We start from the raw sequence: 18,136 nt of genomic DNA on the forward strand, positions 1-18,136 counted from the left end.
TTATCACATTTTAATGCATGCATGGCTTCAAACTATACAGAATTTTCATGATTCTGTGACCTCAAAGTCTATTGCACCATGTTATCCATCACTAGGCTGAGAAATTCCGTTTCTCCAAATTTTCCACTATACATGTAACCAGTTCATTAAAAAAATAAGACTCATGTTGGTTGCTTTATTGAAAGCCCCCTAAAGACACCCAAAAAACATAAAATAGACATTGTTGTGTTTACTGTCTTTCCTGCATCTATTCTTGCCTTTTCCTATTGCAAAATAGTTCTCTCTTTGGATTTCGGATGTCCATCTCTGATCTACAGTTCAAAGAGTAACTCCCATCCTTCTTGATACGATGATTGACACAGCATGCCAGAGCCAAGCCAACCAGTGCATACCTTTCCTCTAGCCACAGGCATGACTCAAGAGTGAACAGTCTATTCCATTCATGCCAAAGAGTTGCACGGCAGGTTACCATCAGCTTACAAAGACAGAAGACAGGTTCTCTCTTTCTGGGAACATTTTTGGGTAAGTGTGTGAAGGGCGGATTATAAGAGTCAGCTTTGTAACAATCATCTCCAGATAAAGCCACACAAGAAAGGATACAATTAGAAAAAGCCTACAGACATGGCACACATAGCACAAGCAGTATTTAAATTAGTAAATCCTAGGCTGGCACTGCGGCTTACTTGGCTAATCCTCCGCCTTGCGGCGCGGCACACCAGATTCTAGTCCCGGTCGGGGTGCCGGATTCTGTCCCAGTTGCCCCTCTTCCAGGCCAGCTCTCTGCTGTGGCCAGGGAGTGCAGTGGAGGATGGCCCAAGTGCTTGGGCCCTGCACCCAGTGGGAGAACAGGGTAAGTACCTGGCTCCTGCCATCGGATCAGCGTGCGCCAACGCGCCGACTGTGGCGGCCATTGGAGGGTGAACTAACGGCAAAAGGAAGACCTTTCTCTCTGTCTCTCTCTCTCACTGTCCACTCTGCCTGTCAAAAAAAAAAAAAAAAAAAAAAAAAAAAAAACAAAACAAAACAAAAAAACTTAAGTTAGTAAATCCTGAATATGACTTTCCTCTCCTCTTAGTCCTTTATTTAAATAAGTCAATACATTTCCCTAGAATATTTTTTAAAGATTTATTTATTTATTTATTTGAAAGTCACAGTTACACAGAAAGAGGAGAGGGAGAGAGAGGGAGAGAGAGAGAGAGAGAGAGGTCTTCCATCCACGGGATCACTCCCAAATTGGCCACAATGGTTGTAGCTGCACTGATCCGAAGTTAGGAGCCAGGAGCTTCTTCCGGGTCTCTGAAGTAGGTGCAGGGGCCCAAGGACTTGGGCCGCCTTCTACTGTTTTCCTAGGCCATGGCAGAGAGCTGGATCAGAAGTGAAGCAGTGGGACTTGAACCACTGCCCATATGGGATGCTGGCACTGCAGGCGGCAGCTTTACCAGCTACGCCCCAGCGCTGGCCCCAGTTCCCTAGAATTTCATCCAGTTTTGATTTCATGTTACTTGCAGAAGAATTTATTCTGATACACATAAGTGTTTTTATTCTTGATTGGTTGCAATATTATTAAAAGGATTTTAAATATGTTTTCTGTATTATCGTATTGGATACATAGACACAAATAGATAATATTAAGAGTTGAATTTTAAAGAAACACATAAAGATAGAAAGTTACTACATAAGTGGTAAGAAGGTCTATTTCAACACTATTAAATGGTCAATATATTAGCACCTTTTCAGGAAATTCAAAGGGAATTTTGAATTTGAATGAATACATTGTTGAAAATATGAAGGATAATTTCCAGGGCACTGGTCTGGAAAACAAAAGAGCATGTCTCTAATTTGAGTTGATATTAATATCCAATTCTATGCCTCAGTACTATGCAGCATTTTCAGTCACATGATACCACTGTGGTACATTTATTCAGGTTCATTTGAGCAAAAGTATTTATGTAAGCCATACTAATGAGACAGTTAGCATAACTTAAACATAAAGAAAATACTCATATGAGAATAAAGATTACTCCTATTGATAAATTCCAACTTGTGATTACTGTGAATATATGACAATACATTGAAACATGTAATCTATGTAAAATAATGTCATATAGAATGCTTGAGGTATTGTTTCTTTCTTGGCTACAAGAATGAATGAGATGCCAATGAAGTGAGACTAATGTAAGCTGTTGAGGTCTCATCCCTTCACATGGATGATCAAAGATTCTCAGGGCCGCCATGGTGGCTTAGCAGGTAAAGATGCCACCTGCAGTGCTAGCATCCCATATGGGCACAGGTTCAAGTCCTGGCAGCTCCGCTTCCAACCCAGCTCTCTGCTATGGCCTGGGAAAGCAGTAGAAGATGGCCCAAGTCCTTGGGCCCCTACACCTGTTTGGGAGACCCGGAAGAAGCTCCTGGCTCCTTGCTTCACATTGGCGCAGCTCCGGCCATTGCAGCCATTGGGGAGTGAACCAGCGGATGGAAGACCTCTCTTTCTTTCTCTGCCTCTCCTCTCTGTTTGTAACTCTGACTTGCAAATAAATAAATGATTCTTTTTTAAATTTATTTTTATTTAGTAAATATAAATTTACAAAGTACAGTTAATGGATTACAATGGCTTCCCCCCCAATAATTTCCCTCCCACTCACATCTCTCTCATCTCCCGCTCCCTCTCCCATTCCATTCACATCAAGATTCATTTTCAATTATCTTAATATACAAAAGATTGATTTAGTATATATTAAGTAAAGCTTTCATCAGTTTGCACCCACACAGAAACACAAAGTGTAATATACTGTTTCAGTACTAGTTATAGCATTACTTCACATTGGACAACACACTAAGGACAGATCCCACATTAGAAGTAAGTACACAGTGACTTCTGTTGTTGACTTAACAATTTGACACTCTTGTTTATGGCGTCAGTAATTTCCCTAGGCTCTAGTCATGAGTTACCAAGGCTATGGAAGCCTTTTGAGTTCACCAACTTCAATCTTATTCCGACAGGGTCATAGTCAAAGTGGAAGTTCTCTCCTCCCTTCAGAGAAAGTTACCTCCTTCTTTGATGGCCCCATTCTTTCCACTGGGATCTCACTCACAGAGATCTTTCATTTAGGTCTTCTTTTTTTTTTTTTTTTTTTTTCCAGGTGTCTTGGCTTTCCATGCCTAAAATACTCTCATGGGCTTTTCAGCCGGATCCGCATGCCTTAAGGGCTGATTCTGAAGCCAGAGTGCTGTTTAGGACATCTGCCATTCTATGAGTCTGCTGTGTATCCCACTTCCCATGATGGATCGTTCTCTCCCTTTTTGATTCTCTCAGTTAGTATTAGCAGACAGTAGTCTTGTTTGTGTGATCCCTTTGACTCTAGTCCTGTCAGTGTGATCAATTGTGAACTGAAATTGATCACTTGGACTAATGAGATGGCTTTGGTACATGCCACCTTGATGGGATATAACCCTACCATTCAACCCAGCCATACCACTCCTTGGAATTTACCCAAAGGAAATGAAATTGGCAAACAAACAAGCTGTCTGCACATTAATGTTTATTGCAGCTCCATTCACAATAGCTAAGACCTGGAACCAACCTAAATGCCCATCAACAATAGACTGGATAAAGAAATTATGGGGCATGTACTCTATAGAATACTATACAGCAGTCAAAAGCAACAAAATCCAGTCATTTGCAACAAGATGGAGGAATCTGGAAAACATTATGCTGAGTGAATTAAGCCAGTCCCAAAGGGACAAATATCATATGTTCTCCCTGATCAGCGACAACTAACTGAGCAGCAAAGGGGAAACCTGTTGAAGTGAAATGGACACTATGAGAAACAGTGACTTGATCAGCTCTTGTCCTAACTGTTGATGTACAATGTAATACTTTATCCATTTTAGTATTTTTTCTTTGTTTTGTTCTAGTACTATTGGTTGAACTCTGTAATTAACACACAATTATTCTTAGGTGTTTAAATTTTAACTGAAAAGTGATCCCTGTTAAATATAAGAGTGGGAATAAGAGAGGGAGGAGATTTACAGATTGGGACATGCTCAATCGGACTTGCCCCAAATGGTGGAGTTAGAATCATGCCAGGGATCCCAATACAATCCCATCAAGGTGGCATGTACCAATGCCATCTCATTAGATTCTTTTTTTTTTTAAAAGATTCTCTCTAGATATGGAATCTAGTCTCTATATCCTTTATAATTACTAAATTATGTATTTTAATGATATTTGGAGTAATTTTGTTAGTATTTGAGCCATTAGTTTCATCATTGCTTCCTAGTGAATTTTGGAGTACCCAAGATGCAGAAATATCACTTCTTACCCCAGAAATGGGAACAATTCAGTTAGAAGAAAGCAATAACAAATTACTCATTGCTTCCATTATCTTTAGTGTGAGCTGTATAAAGACCAAATAAAAGTTGAAATACTTCCGTTTTAATAGTGCAAATGACAAGCAGTATTTCTTATTCATGATTAATATGATTATGGAGTCTATAAGCTTGGGCTTTAGAGCCATACTTCCAGGATTTTAATTTCCTGTATGCTCTACCACTTACTATTTGTGTGATCTTCAGATTTCTTGTATTTCATTTCTCCTCACTCCCTCCCTTTCTGCAATATACTATCTACATATAGTTGTTTGTGGATTGAAGTGAAGTCCTATATTAAAGTTGAAGCTTCCATGAAAGGTGATATGTACTCATATTTTCTAGTAGTACTAGGGAGAATAACAATTATAAGAATAAAAATTAGATGTTTACCACAGAATATGCCAGACATGAACTGAATTTGTGGCTTTACAAATATTTTACTTATTCACTCAATATAACCTCCATGAGAGAGGGAGAGGTTATTCTTATTTGCTGATGAAAGTTAAGCAGTGACTAAGGAATTTGCCAAGTTCGGACACTTTGGGCTCAACCTGGCATCAAGATCATGCTATTGACCACAACCCCAGGATATTTTCTTTGATGTGTTCTTATCTGAGTTAAAATAGACCACTGAGTCTCACAAAAGAAGACATAACTCTCATTTATTCACATACAAATATTCAATATCCTTTGAATTCAATAAACTTAAAATAGAACTCACTTGTTTAGGAAGTGAATTAATGATAGCATTATTTTAGGAAACTATTAAAGCATTGCTATGATTTAAATGGTGTCAGAAAAAATGACAGGCAGTATCAGTCTGTTCCAGCAGCTTGAAAACATATGACTACAAGGAGGGTAAGTGCAATGAAGCAAACTATTATCTAAGTCGCTGCACCATCAAATTGCAGAGTCAAAAAAAAAAAACTTCGTGAATATTAAAAATTAGAAAAATCATCAAAATTTCTACTTAAAATATTATCTCCAAAGATAGTGTACAGTAAGATCCTCTATAAAGAATTTTGATGGGTATTCACTTGATTGCTAGCTCCTAAGGGCAGAGATCATTTCCTGTTCATATTCCCTCGTATTGCATGTATGTGTATAGTATGTATGTGTACAGTGAGCATCTGGACAAAACCTGCAATAATTTAATCAACCTACCTGCACCTATCCCATATAATTCTTATTCTGCTACAAGACAAATATCCATGACTCCATGTAATCGGTCCCTCCATCTGTATCTTGGATTCCATTTCTATTTATTTTCTAAAGGAGACTGCTTCTGCAATTAGGTTTTCTATCTGCTGCATCAGCAAATTCTCTTTTCCTCTCTATTGGATTATCCAACTTGGCATATAACATTCTTTAATCTGATCATTTTAAATAATATATCATCATATAAGCCAAAGTTCCTATAGTTAATGCCTAATTTTTACTATTCTTCTTTCAAGCAAAATTCCATAAAAGAGTCACATATTTCATGGCTCTTCTCTCTTCCCGAATTCCTGCTCTTTCTTTATCCCACTACAATAGGCTTTTCTCCATGCAGCTCCAATGGAAAAGTTATTTTCAGGGTTTCAAATGGTCAAAGATAGTGGACAATTTTCTGCTCTCTTATTTTACTTGGCTTTTTATAACATTTGACATAGATATGGTTCTTTCTTGAAACACACTCCGCCTTCAAATATATTCAAGATACTTGACTTTCTTTTTTTTCCTATTTCATTATACTCATGTCAAGGTTTGCTCTAGTTGCTCCACTTCTACCAGGCATGTAAATATTATAGTGCTTTAGACATTCTCTTCTTCCAGGCATACTCTTTAATTAGATAATCTCATCAAGTCTCATGATTTTAATTGCAACCTACACAAAGATGATAATAAAATTTATCATTTTCCTGGAACTCATTACCATATTCCAGACTTTTCCAATTTAAATAGTCAATACTACTCTCCCAAGTGTTCCTTATATCAATAATGTGCCATTATATTGAGTGATCTGTTATTCACCAAATCTATGATCACCATCGATTTCTCACTTCTCCGCAAATGACAAATTCAATCCATTAGTAAATGTCCTTGGCTTCTCTTTCTGCAACACAGCCACTATAAGTTAAATCAGAACCAATAACACCATCATCTTTCATCTGAACTATTTCAATAATATCCTAATGGTAGCTTCTCCTCCATTCTTGCTTCACTATATTCTAACATTTACACAGCAGCCAGACTCTACTTTCAAAAGCATAAATCAAATTATGTCATTCTAAAGTTCAAATTCCTTAATGGTTATGCCTTAACCTTTGAATAATTTTAAAAATCCCTTAGGGTAGTACCCATGACCAAAATATAACATGGTACTTGGCTACCTCCTAGGCCAGTCTTGGAACTACTTGTTTAGTCTTCTGTATTCACTCTGCCTTTATTCACACAAGATTATGTTTACCATATACATATTATTTATTTTATGTTTACATGCTCTTTCACATTCTCTTGTGTTAATAATTTCTTCATGGAGTTAATTCTTCTGTACATGTTACCAACTCAGAGTCTGATCCTGATGCTTGATTCCAAAGTACTTCATCTCATCACTTTCAACGGCATCACCTTATCTCATTTGTTTTAATTTCATCACTATATGAAATCAGTCTTTTTGTTTACCTATTATATATTTACATATACTTACCACATGGGCAAATCTCATATGAATATCATCTTGTTAATATTTATCACAATATTTAGTGGAAAATTATTGACATCTTGGAAACATTAGGGTAGAATGGTAATAAAAGGGAAACTATGCAATCATTGTCAATTAACAACTAAAGCATCATTTTTTGAGAAAATAGTAACCACATAATTATTAAACATAAAGCTTTTAGTATTTGCGTAAATTTTTTTCTAAAGAATAAGTGCGTCATCCAACTATCATTGCTGTACCAGTGCGATGAGATATAGCAGCCTTTTAATACATAGAAAAAGTTACCAGGAAAAGCAGCTTGCCAGAATCACACAAATTACAAAGCACAGAGGAGACATGGATCCAAGACATATTCTTTTCTCTATTCTCTTTCTTCTTAAGGAATAGCTTTCTAACTGCAGTTGTTCCTGTTTTTGTTTTTATTTTTCCTTTAGCTTTTCAAGCTTCAGGTGTCATCATTATAATTATCAACAACACCAATAACAGAACTGGGGATATTTGTTAAATTATTAATTTTGCTAGATTTTAAAATCCAAATAAAACAGTATTAGTATGTTTTGTTGATCGTTGTATTCTTGTTAGTTATCATGGATCTTAGGACCTAATAAGTATCAAACTCCACTAAGAACTCCGTTCAGTACTACATTATGCTTCCTTCTTAATCCTTACAAAAACCCTTATAAAACATATAATCAATTTATAGATTCAATGCAATACCAATCAAGATACCGAAGACCTTCTTCTCAGATCTGGAAAAAATGGTGCTGAAATTTATATGGAGGCACAAGAGACCTCGAATAGCTAAAGCAATCTTGTACAATAAAAACAAAGCTGGAGGCATCACAATACCAGATTTCAGGACATACTACAGGGCAGTTGTAATCAAAACAGCATGGTACTGGTACAGAAACAGATGGATAGACCAATGGAACAGAATTGAAACACCAGAAATCAATCCAAACATCTACAGCCAACTTATATTTGATCGAGGATCTAAAACCAATTCCTGGAGCAAGGACAGTCTATTCAATAAATGGTGCTGGGAAAACTGGATTTCCATGTGCAGAAGCATGAAGCAAGACCCCTACCTTACACCTTACACAAAAATCCACTCAACATGGATTAAAGACCTAAATCTACGACATGACACCATCAAGTTATTAGAGAACATTGGAGAAACCCTTCAAGATATTGGCACAGGCAAAGAATTTCTGGAAAAGACCCGGGAGGCACAGGCAGTCAAAGCCAAAATCAACTATTGGGATTGCATCAAATTGAGAAGTTTCTGTACTGCAAAAGAAACAGTCAGGAGAGTGAAGAGACAACGGACAGAATGGGAAAAAATATTTGCAAACTATGCAACAGATAAAGGGTTAATAACCAGAATCTACAAAGAGATCAAGAAACTCCACAACAACAAAACAAACAACCCACTTAAGAGATGGGCCAAGGACCTCAATAGACATTTTTCAAAAGAGGAAATCCAACTGGCCAACAGACACATGAAAAAATGTTCAAGATCACTAGCAGTCTGGGAAATGCAAATCAAAACCACAATGAGGTTTCACCTCACCCCGGTTAGAATGGCTCACATGCAGAAAACTACCAACAACAGATGCTGGCGAGGATGTGGGGAAAAAGGGACACTAACCCACTGTTGGTGGGAATGCAAACCTGTCAAGCCACTATGGAAGTCAGTCTGGAGATTCCTCAGAAACCTGAAGATAACCCTACCGTTCGACCCAGCCAATCCCACTCCTTGGAATTTACCCAAAGGAATTTAAATTGGCAAACAAAAAAGCGGTCTGCACCCTAATGTTTATTGCAGCACAATTCACAATAGCTAAGACCTGGAACCAACCTAAATGCCCATCAACGGTAGACTGGATAAAGAAATTATGGGATATGTACTCTTTAGAATACCATAGCGCAGTAAGAAACAACGAAATCCAGTCATTTGCAACAAAATGGAGGAATCTGGAACATATCATGCTGAGTGAAATAAGCCAGTCCCAAAGGGACAAATACCATATGTTCTCCCTGATCAGTGACAACTGACTGAACACCAAAAAGGAAACCTGTTGAAGTGAAATCGACACTATGAGAAATGGTGACTTGATCAGCATAGCCCTGACTGTTAATGAACAACTTAATACATTATCCCTCTTAGTAGTTTTTTTTTTGTCTGTTCTACTTAATATGACTGGTTTAATTCTATAATTAATACACAGTTATTCTTAAGTGTTTAAATTTTAACTGAAATATGATCCCTGTTAAACATAAGAGTGGGAATAAGAGAGGGAAGAGATGTACAATTTGGGACATGCTCAAGCTGACTTGTCCCAAATGATAGAGTTAGAAACATACCAGGGGACTCCAAGTTAATCCCATCAAGGTGGCATGTACCAATGCCATCTCACTAGTCCAAGTGATCAATTTCAGTTCACAATTGATCATAATGAAAGGACTAAGAGTCAAAGGAAGCACGTAAACAAGTCTAGTACCTGCTAACACTAACCGATAGAATAAATAAAGGGGAGAGTGATCCAACATGGGAAGCGAGATACTCAGCAGACTCATAGAATGGCGGATGTCCTAAACAGCACTCTGGCCTCAGAATTAGCCCTAAAGGCATTCCGATCTGGCTGAAAAGCCCATGAGAGTATTTTAGTCATGGAAAGCCAAGACACTTTGGCAAAAAAAAAAAAAAACAAAAAAACAAAAAAACAAAAAAACAAAAAAACAAAAAAACAAAAAACAAACAAACACAACTAAATGAAAGATCTCTGTGAGTGAGATCCCAGTGGAAAGAACAGGTCTTCAAAGAAGGAGGTACCTTTCTATGAAGGGAGGAGAGAACCTCCACTTTGATTATGACCTTGTCTAAACAAGATAAGAGTCGGAGAACTCAAGGGGCTTCCATACCCTTGGAAACTCATGACTGGTGCATAGGGAGATTATTGATGCCATAGACAGGAGTGTTAATTTGTAAAGTCAACAACAGGAGTCACTGTGCACTTACTCCTCATGTAGGATCTCTGTCCTTAATGTGCTGTACATTGAGACTTAATGCTATAATGAGTACTCAAACAGTATATTTCACTTTGTGTTTCTATGGGGGTGCAAACTGTTGAAATCTTTACTTAAGTATACTAAACTGATCTTCTGTAAAAAAAAAAAAAAAAAAAAAGAAGGAATTATCAATTCCCAACTTGACTCTCACTGGGATTAAACATGACAATAGGTCTGATCTGATTTCATCATCATTTAAAAAATCATCTATTATTTTTCACTTTATGTTTCTGTGTGGGAGCAAACTGTTGAAATCTTTACTTAATGTATGTTAAACTGATCTTCTGTATATAAAGAGAATCGAAAATGAATCCTCATGTGAATGGAAGGGGAGAGGGAGTGGGAAAGGGGAGGGTTGCGGGTGGGAGGGATGTTATGGGGGGGAAACCATTGTAATCCATAAGCTGTACTTTGGAAATTTATATTCATTAAATAAAAGTTAAAAAAAAAAAGTAGAAACAGCTCAAAAAAGAACATATAATCTAGATTCTACTGTTCTCTTCATTTTACTAAGGCATGTGTAACCAAGGAAACTGCAGCATAAACAGGATATGTTGATCAATAAACACAACCACTTTATAAATTGAATGACTGGGAGTTGAATCTAGTTGTGATGTGACTCAAATGACCCACGCTTTTTTTTTTTTTAAGATATATTTATTTGAAAGTCAGAGTTAAGCAAAGAGAGAGGGAGAGAGAGGGAGAGGGAGGGGAGAGGGAGAGGGAAAGGGAGAGGGAGAGGGAGGGAGAGAGAGGGAGAGAGAGGGAGAGGGAGAGAGAGAGAGAGGTGTCTTCTATCCACTAGTTCACTCATCAAATGGCTAGGATTGCTGAAGCTGAGCTGATCCGAAGTCAGGAGCCAGGGGCTTCTTCCGGGTCTCCCAAATGGGTGAAGGGGCCCAAGGACATAGGCCATTTTCTACTGTTTTCCCAGGCCATAGCAGAGGGCTGGATTGGAAGTGGAACAGTGGAACTTGAACTGGCGCCCATATGGGATGCCTGTGCTGCAGGTGGAGGCTTAGCCCACCACGCCACAGTGCAGGCTTCAGCCCATGCTTTTAATGACTAAACCAACTATCCTCAAACTATAGTACGCAAAGGAATCAATTGGACTGTTTCTAATATATATAACTTCCTAATTTTCATTTCCACATATAACATTCAGGCATTTTTTTGGTATGATCCATGAATTTTTACTAGGACTAATACCATAGAGATTCCTCTGAAATATATACTATACTTAGACATATTAGTTGTTTAATAATACAAAATAGGGGATGGGCATTCAGAGCAACAGTTACATTGCCACCTGGGACATCCACATGCTATGTTGTCATTCCTGGAGTTCCACCTACACCATTTCTGATCCTGTTTCTTAACACATGCCCTGGTGGGCAGCAGAAGTGGCTCTCATACCTGGGACTCTGTCACTCATGTAGGAGGCAGACTGAGTTTCCAGCTTCTAGTTTCAGCATGACCTGACACTGTGGGCATCTAGGGAGTGAACCCGTCAATGGAAGATCTTCTTTGCTCTCTCTTAAGTAAAATAAAATACACATAAACAAAAATAAATATTAAGTATAAAATAATTTGGAGGAATGTATCCTTTTGACATAAATGCACTTAAAATTTCTAAAAAGTGAAACCAATAAATTTTAATGTTGATTTTTATAATAATATATAATAATTTTAATAACATCTATTTATTTATACATGAAAGGCAGAAAAAGAGAAGACAACAAAAGAAAGAGAGAGAGTGAGCAAGAAAGAGAGAGAGAGAGAGAGTCTTTTATCCACGGATTTAATTTCCAAATGCCTGCAACAGTCAGGGAGGGCCAGACAAAGGTTGGAGCCTGGAATTCCATCTAGATCTTTTTTTTTAAGATTTTATTATTTTATTTGAAAATTAGAGTTACAAACAGTGAGGGGGAGAGACAGAGACAGAGAGAAAAGTCTTCCTTCCATTGGTTCACTCTCCTAATGGCCAAAATGGCCAGAGCTGTGCCTATCTGAAGCCGGGAGCCAGGCACTTCTTCCTGGTCTCCCACATGGGTGCAGGGGCCCAAGAATTTGGGCCATCTTCTACTGCTTTCCCAGGCTGTAGCAGAGAGCTGGACTGGAAGAGGGACAGTCTCTCTCTCTCTGTTTCTCTGTCTCTGTCTCTCTCTCTCTCACACACACACACACACACGAGATGGAATAATAATCATAAAATGAATGAAATCCTGTCTTTTGCAACAAAATGGATGCAACTGAAGACAATTATGCTTAGTGAAATAACCAGACCCCCAAGGACAAACATCATGTTTTCTCAGATTTTGGTAGCTAAAAAACCCTGGATGTATAATAGTGAAATTGACATATGATGTTTTTTTTAACAGCCCATGTCTATATTCATGTGGAAGAGTGGTCATTCTACTTTTTACTTGTTGAAAATTATATTTAGTGGACTATTAAACCTGTGATTATAAAGTAAATTGAAAATACATTAACACAAAACTTAAGAGAAAAAATTAAAGGAAAGAAGAGAGGAAATAGAAGGGGGGAGGAAGGGAAATATTCTTATGTTCTTAGAATTGTATCTATAAAGTACATGAAATATAATCTCTTACATTAATTTTAGAAATCATGCTTCTAAAAATAATGAGAAAAACAATACATATAAGAAAATATGATGCAATCATATATGTATTTTTAATAAATTTGCAGAGATCTAATTTAAGAAAATGTCTTTTAATTCTCAAAGGAAAGAATGCAAATACACTCATAACTTGTTAATTAGAAAGATATCTAATCACAGGATATAAGAAATAAAACTAATTTCAGGTGGGTCTGTGGTACAGTGGGTTAAATTGCTGCCTGGGCTACCCACATCCTAAATCAGAATGCCTGAAATTAAGTCCTGCCACCACTTTAGATCCAGATTCCTGCTAATGTGCACCCTGAGAGACATTGTGTGATGTCCCAAATGCTTGAGTTTCTTCTGCTCATGCAGGAGACCTGGATAGAGTCCCTGACTCCTGGCTTCCACCTGGTCTAAACCTGGCTGTTGCAGGCATTTGAAGAGTGAGTGACAGGTGGAAGGTCTCTTGCACCCCACACAATTTCACTCCATTGCTCTGACTTTCAATACATAAAATTAATTATTAATTAATAAAAAATTTCCTGTCTTTTGTTATTTTCGTTTTGTTACAAGGAGAATCATACATTTATCTCTTGGTCTACTCCAATCACCAAGGAAGCTATTCATGTCCTGTGGCCTAAAAATCTTTGTTCAAATGAAGAACCCTATTTCCAGAAAGAGGGCTGAGAGTAGTGGATAACATCCAGACTTTGGTGCTGGCTCTGGCCTCAGAATCAGCCCTTAAGGCATTCGGATCTGGCTAAAAAGCCCATGAGAGCATTTCAGGCATGGAAAGCCAAGACAATGTGGCAAAAAATGATCTAAATGATGAATATATGTGAGTGAGATCCCAGGTGGAAAGAAGGGGACATCCCTTTCTCTGAAGGGAGGTGAGAACTCCCACTTTGATTATGGCCTTGTCTAAATAATGTCCGAGTTTGTGGACTCAAGAGGCTTTCCATGACTTTGACATCTCATGACAAGAGCCTCGGGTGATCACTGATGTCATAAATAAGAGTGTCAATTTTTAAATCAGCAACGGGAGTCATTGTGCACTTGCTCCCCATGTATGACCTCTGTCCTTAATGAGATGTACTGTTAGAATTAACAGTAAAACTTGTCTTCAAACAGTACTTTATACTTTGTGTGTCTATATAGGTGCAAACTGCTGAAAACTTTACTTAGTACAGAGTTGATATTCTGTATAAAATTAAAAATGGATCTAAATGAAGAATGGGACGGAGAGGGAGTAAGAGATGGGACAGTTTGGGGTGGGAGGGCAGGTATGGGGGGAAGAACTGCTATAATCCAAAAGCTGTACCTCATTGAACTTGACTGGGATTAAAAGGTACATGAAACAGTTGAGAGAACCATCATTTGGGATATTGAATTATTCAACTCATTAAGTAAAAATAATCATAATCTGGCTTAGATTGGGAAAGCACAATGGATTTTGGCAGTTCCCAAAACACCTTGTGAATATAAGTTTTCAAAAGAATTCATTACAAAATTAGAATACTAAAATACATGTGCTATTTCAGGTTTGAGTAGATGACGGAAAAGTAGAGATATCAGGGAAAATAACAACTTTTGAATAGACACTAAAGAGCTCAGTTTGGATACACTGAATGTGAAATGATGGGGAGAATATCATGGGGAAGATACCCATAATGATGGGTAGAATGAATTTAAGGGATAAGAGACATGAGAAAATGCTAGTTATGTACACAGAGAGGTGAAAACTGTTTAACTAAGAGAGGAGAGAATGTGGAGAAAACATATCAAAGATCAAAAGTCCAAGTTCTGATGATTCTCCATGTTTATGGGCTTGAAAAGAGCTGTAATTAGCAGAAGGGAGGAGGAAAACCTGGCAAGCAAGAATAGATTGAGAAATGATGTTATCAAAGCCAGTTATGCAAATATCTACCATTTATTGATCCATTTTAAGTCAACACTATCTTTGCCATTTTCCAAAAACTTTCAGTCAGCAACACAAATACTTACATGTAATACAAAAACATGACATTCATCAATTTGAAAAGTCATTTGTCCTAGTCCATTTGTTGCACATACTATTAATGATGGAAATGGCTGCTATGATTAATTTTTTTCATTGCCTCCATGCTATGAGCTAGATATGGTAGAAACTTCTTATTATACCTCCATATAATTGCATTCCATAGTGTGATAGTTAAACATCTGGCTGCTCTCTGCTCCAGGGAAGTTTTGGATAGAATGCTCAACCTACTATCCTGGAAGGTTAATTAAAAACCTCCACAAAGTGAGAAAATAAGACAGAACCCTAATATCCTAGAAAATCAAATAGTCCGTGATATCTTGTGCTGGAGACAAGCTATGTCTATTCTGCTTAGTTATGTGATTCTGATTATCATATTATTAGCGAGATGTATAATTCAAAACTCCCTTGTTTCATATGTTAAAAAAGAGAAGATATTAAGTTTTGGGGAATCTAAATTGTCCAAACATGAATTAGTTTTCTGTACCCTATAAATAGACATGATATTGATTAACATATCTCCATACAGAAAATACAAGCTCATAACTAAAGAGGATGTGACCTGAAAAATACTTGAATCTTACATTTAGCTTTTAATTTTAATTAAAATTGTGTTCTTTGATTTTTTTTTCAGATTCTGTCAAGACCCGTAATAGGTGCTGTCAATAAGCTTTTACCTTAGCCATTCAGTGAGCACAGGAATGTCTAGTTCACAGTAAGCATTCCTTATGGATTTTTGGGACCTCTCTCCCCAATTTGTGATACAGATTTGATTCATGGTTTTCTGACACACTTGGGCACCCTACGCTTGTGTTTTTCAGAGGCATCCTTTCTGCCTCTTCTCTTTGTGGCAGTAGTGAATGATTCAATTGGGAAGACATTTTACTCCCCTTTATGTACACAAAATGATCCTTGCATTGATTTGTAAAACTAAGAACAGTAATTCCAACAAATACAACCAAGAGATGTATTGGGAGCTTTATAATTTGTAATATATTAATAGTCACATTTTTATTCATCTTGAATCATTTTTTGAATGATCTGTTATTTTAGGATGATCCTGCTTTTGATGCTCCTGCACAGCATACAAAGTAAGTCCCATATATGTGGCTCAAGAGAAGGAACTAAAATTTAATCCCTGATTGAGGATATATGTGCATATTAATTAATCAAAAGTATTTCATAAAGCATTTATACTGTGTTTAGTTACAGAAATAAATATCTAAGTAGATGTTGTCTACAAACTAATGTATCTACTTAGTCAAAGCAAGATTATTTCTCATAATACTCTAGAAATTCCATATTCCAATATTTCTAGGCAAACTAAGAGTCATGTAATATCATATAAGATAAATTTTATCATTTACCGTGTCATTCTCACAGGTGATGCCTATAAAAGTCTATGCAGTATACAGTGAAAATGTCCTTATTTCAGTCACTTTTACACCTATCCTGCCCACTTACCTTCATGGAAAGAAAAATAAACAACTTGATTAATATACCTCTCTACTGTCTATCTGTTACAGGCTAATAATATAAAAATACAAAAGTAATTATTCATTATTCTACTTCTCAGAAACACAAGGTAATCTTGGTAAACTTGGGTGAATTTACAGTCACACTGTGGCGGATCTGCGCTGATCAGAAAACGTTTTGACTCCTTTAGCGTCAGAAGGCTTCACAGAGCAAAGAGAGCAGAGCTAGCTATCTTAGTAACTCTCTTGGAGGTCTCAGTTTTGTTCCAGGTCTTTGCTTAACAACTTCTGCTTTCCTTGTGCCTGGGTGGTAGCCTCCTTGGACAACGAGTCACTCACACCGCACCACCTTTATGAATGTGGAAGTCTGAGTTTCACCAGGACTGTTAGGGGATCCTAACCTACCACTGAAACATGAGATGGGGCCTAAGGGCTCCTTTTCAAATAGGATTGGTCCTACCAGTAACAACTATTTTTTAACATATTCTCAATGTCAGTACTCACACAATTTAATTAGCTTAACTTCTATAACGGCAGTATTTTCCATACCAGGATCAATGATATCTTGGGGGAAAAAGTACCCAACACACTAAAAAATGGAGACATAGATGATTTTCAGTTCATTTTAAATATAGCCAAAAGCTATAACTAGTTATATTTCAGGATGATTTTTTAAAAAATAGATATTAAAATAAGAATGTTTTTGGGGTTATCAATATACTCTGAACTCTTACATAATCAGTAATCAAAGGTTTTTTTTGTTTGTTTGTTTTAGATTGATTTAATTTTTATTTAGAAGGGAAAGTGATGGGGAGAGAGGGAGACACACACCAAGAAAGAAAGGGAGAAAGGGAGAAAGAGAGAGAGATCACACATACGCACACACACACACAGATTAAGAGAGATTTTTCCATCTTTTGGTTTGCTCTCTCAAATACCACCCCCACCTAATATCTGAGTCTGGGCCAAATCCAAGTCAGGAGCCAGGAATTCCATCCACGCCTCAGGTCTCCCACATGGATGGCAGGTACCCAAGTATTCGAGCCATTATCCGATGCCTCCAAGGTGCATTAGCAGGGAACTAAATCAGAAGCAGAGGCAAGACTTGATCCTAAGGGATCCGTATGGGATGCTGGAATCCCAAATGGCTCCTTAATCCACTGCACCAAGACATCTGCTTTAATTAATCAAAGTTTTAACATAGTAATATAAAATTAATGTAAAGATTGTGTTTTAAGTCGTGAATCAGATCCAATAGATTGTAAAATCATATTATACGAATTTTTGAAAGAAGTTGGCATGGCCATGTAATATCATATGGTATAAATAGAATTAGCATTATTTTGAATGTGAACTGTGAAGTCAATATTGAGGTTGGATAATAGAAACTAATTGGCTGGTGCTGCGGCTCACTAGGCTAATCCTCCGCCTGTGGCGCCGGCACACCAGGTTCTAGTCCCGGTTGGGCGCCGGTTCTGTACCGGTTGCTCCTCTTCCAGTCCAGCTCTCTGCTGTGGCCCGGGAAGGTGGTAGAGGACGGTCCAAGTGCTTGGGCCCTGCACCCCATGGGAGACCAGGAGGAAGCACCTTACTCCTGGCTTCGGATCGGTGCAGCGCATCGGCCATAGTGGCCATTTGGATGGTGAACCAATGGAAGGAAGACCTTTCTCTTTGTCGCTCTTTCTCTCTCTCACTGTCTAACTCTGCCTGTCAAAAATGAAAAAAAGAAACTAATCCATATATAAGAAAACAGTGACTAAAAATAGTGAACACTAATTGGGGTACTTTTCACCTAATTGATTACATCAATATTCAAAATATATTTTGGGGGTCTATTTTTTCAAGATATTTTAAAAAGCAAATAAAAAAACAAA

At 37.5% G+C, this 18,136-nt stretch overlaps 1 long non-coding RNA gene across 1 annotated transcript; it reads left to right on the forward strand.

Annotated features, from left to right (window-relative positions):
• The first annotated feature begins 264 nt into the window (after positions 1 to 264).
• Positions 265 to 15,944, forward strand: LOC138850007 (uncharacterized). The gene is made up of 3 exons (XR_011389392.1): positions 265 to 522; positions 15,422 to 15,502; positions 15,841 to 15,944. It is a non-coding gene; the product is annotated as an uncharacterized lncRNA (long non-coding RNA).
• The last annotated feature ends 2,192 nt before the right edge of the window (positions 15,945 to 18,136 follow it).

This window comes from Oryctolagus cuniculus, chromosome 6 (genome assembly GCF_964237555.1).
Source record: "Oryctolagus cuniculus chromosome 6, mOryCun1.1, whole genome shotgun sequence".
Lineage (NCBI taxonomy): Eukaryota > Metazoa > Chordata > Mammalia > Lagomorpha > Leporidae > Oryctolagus > Oryctolagus cuniculus.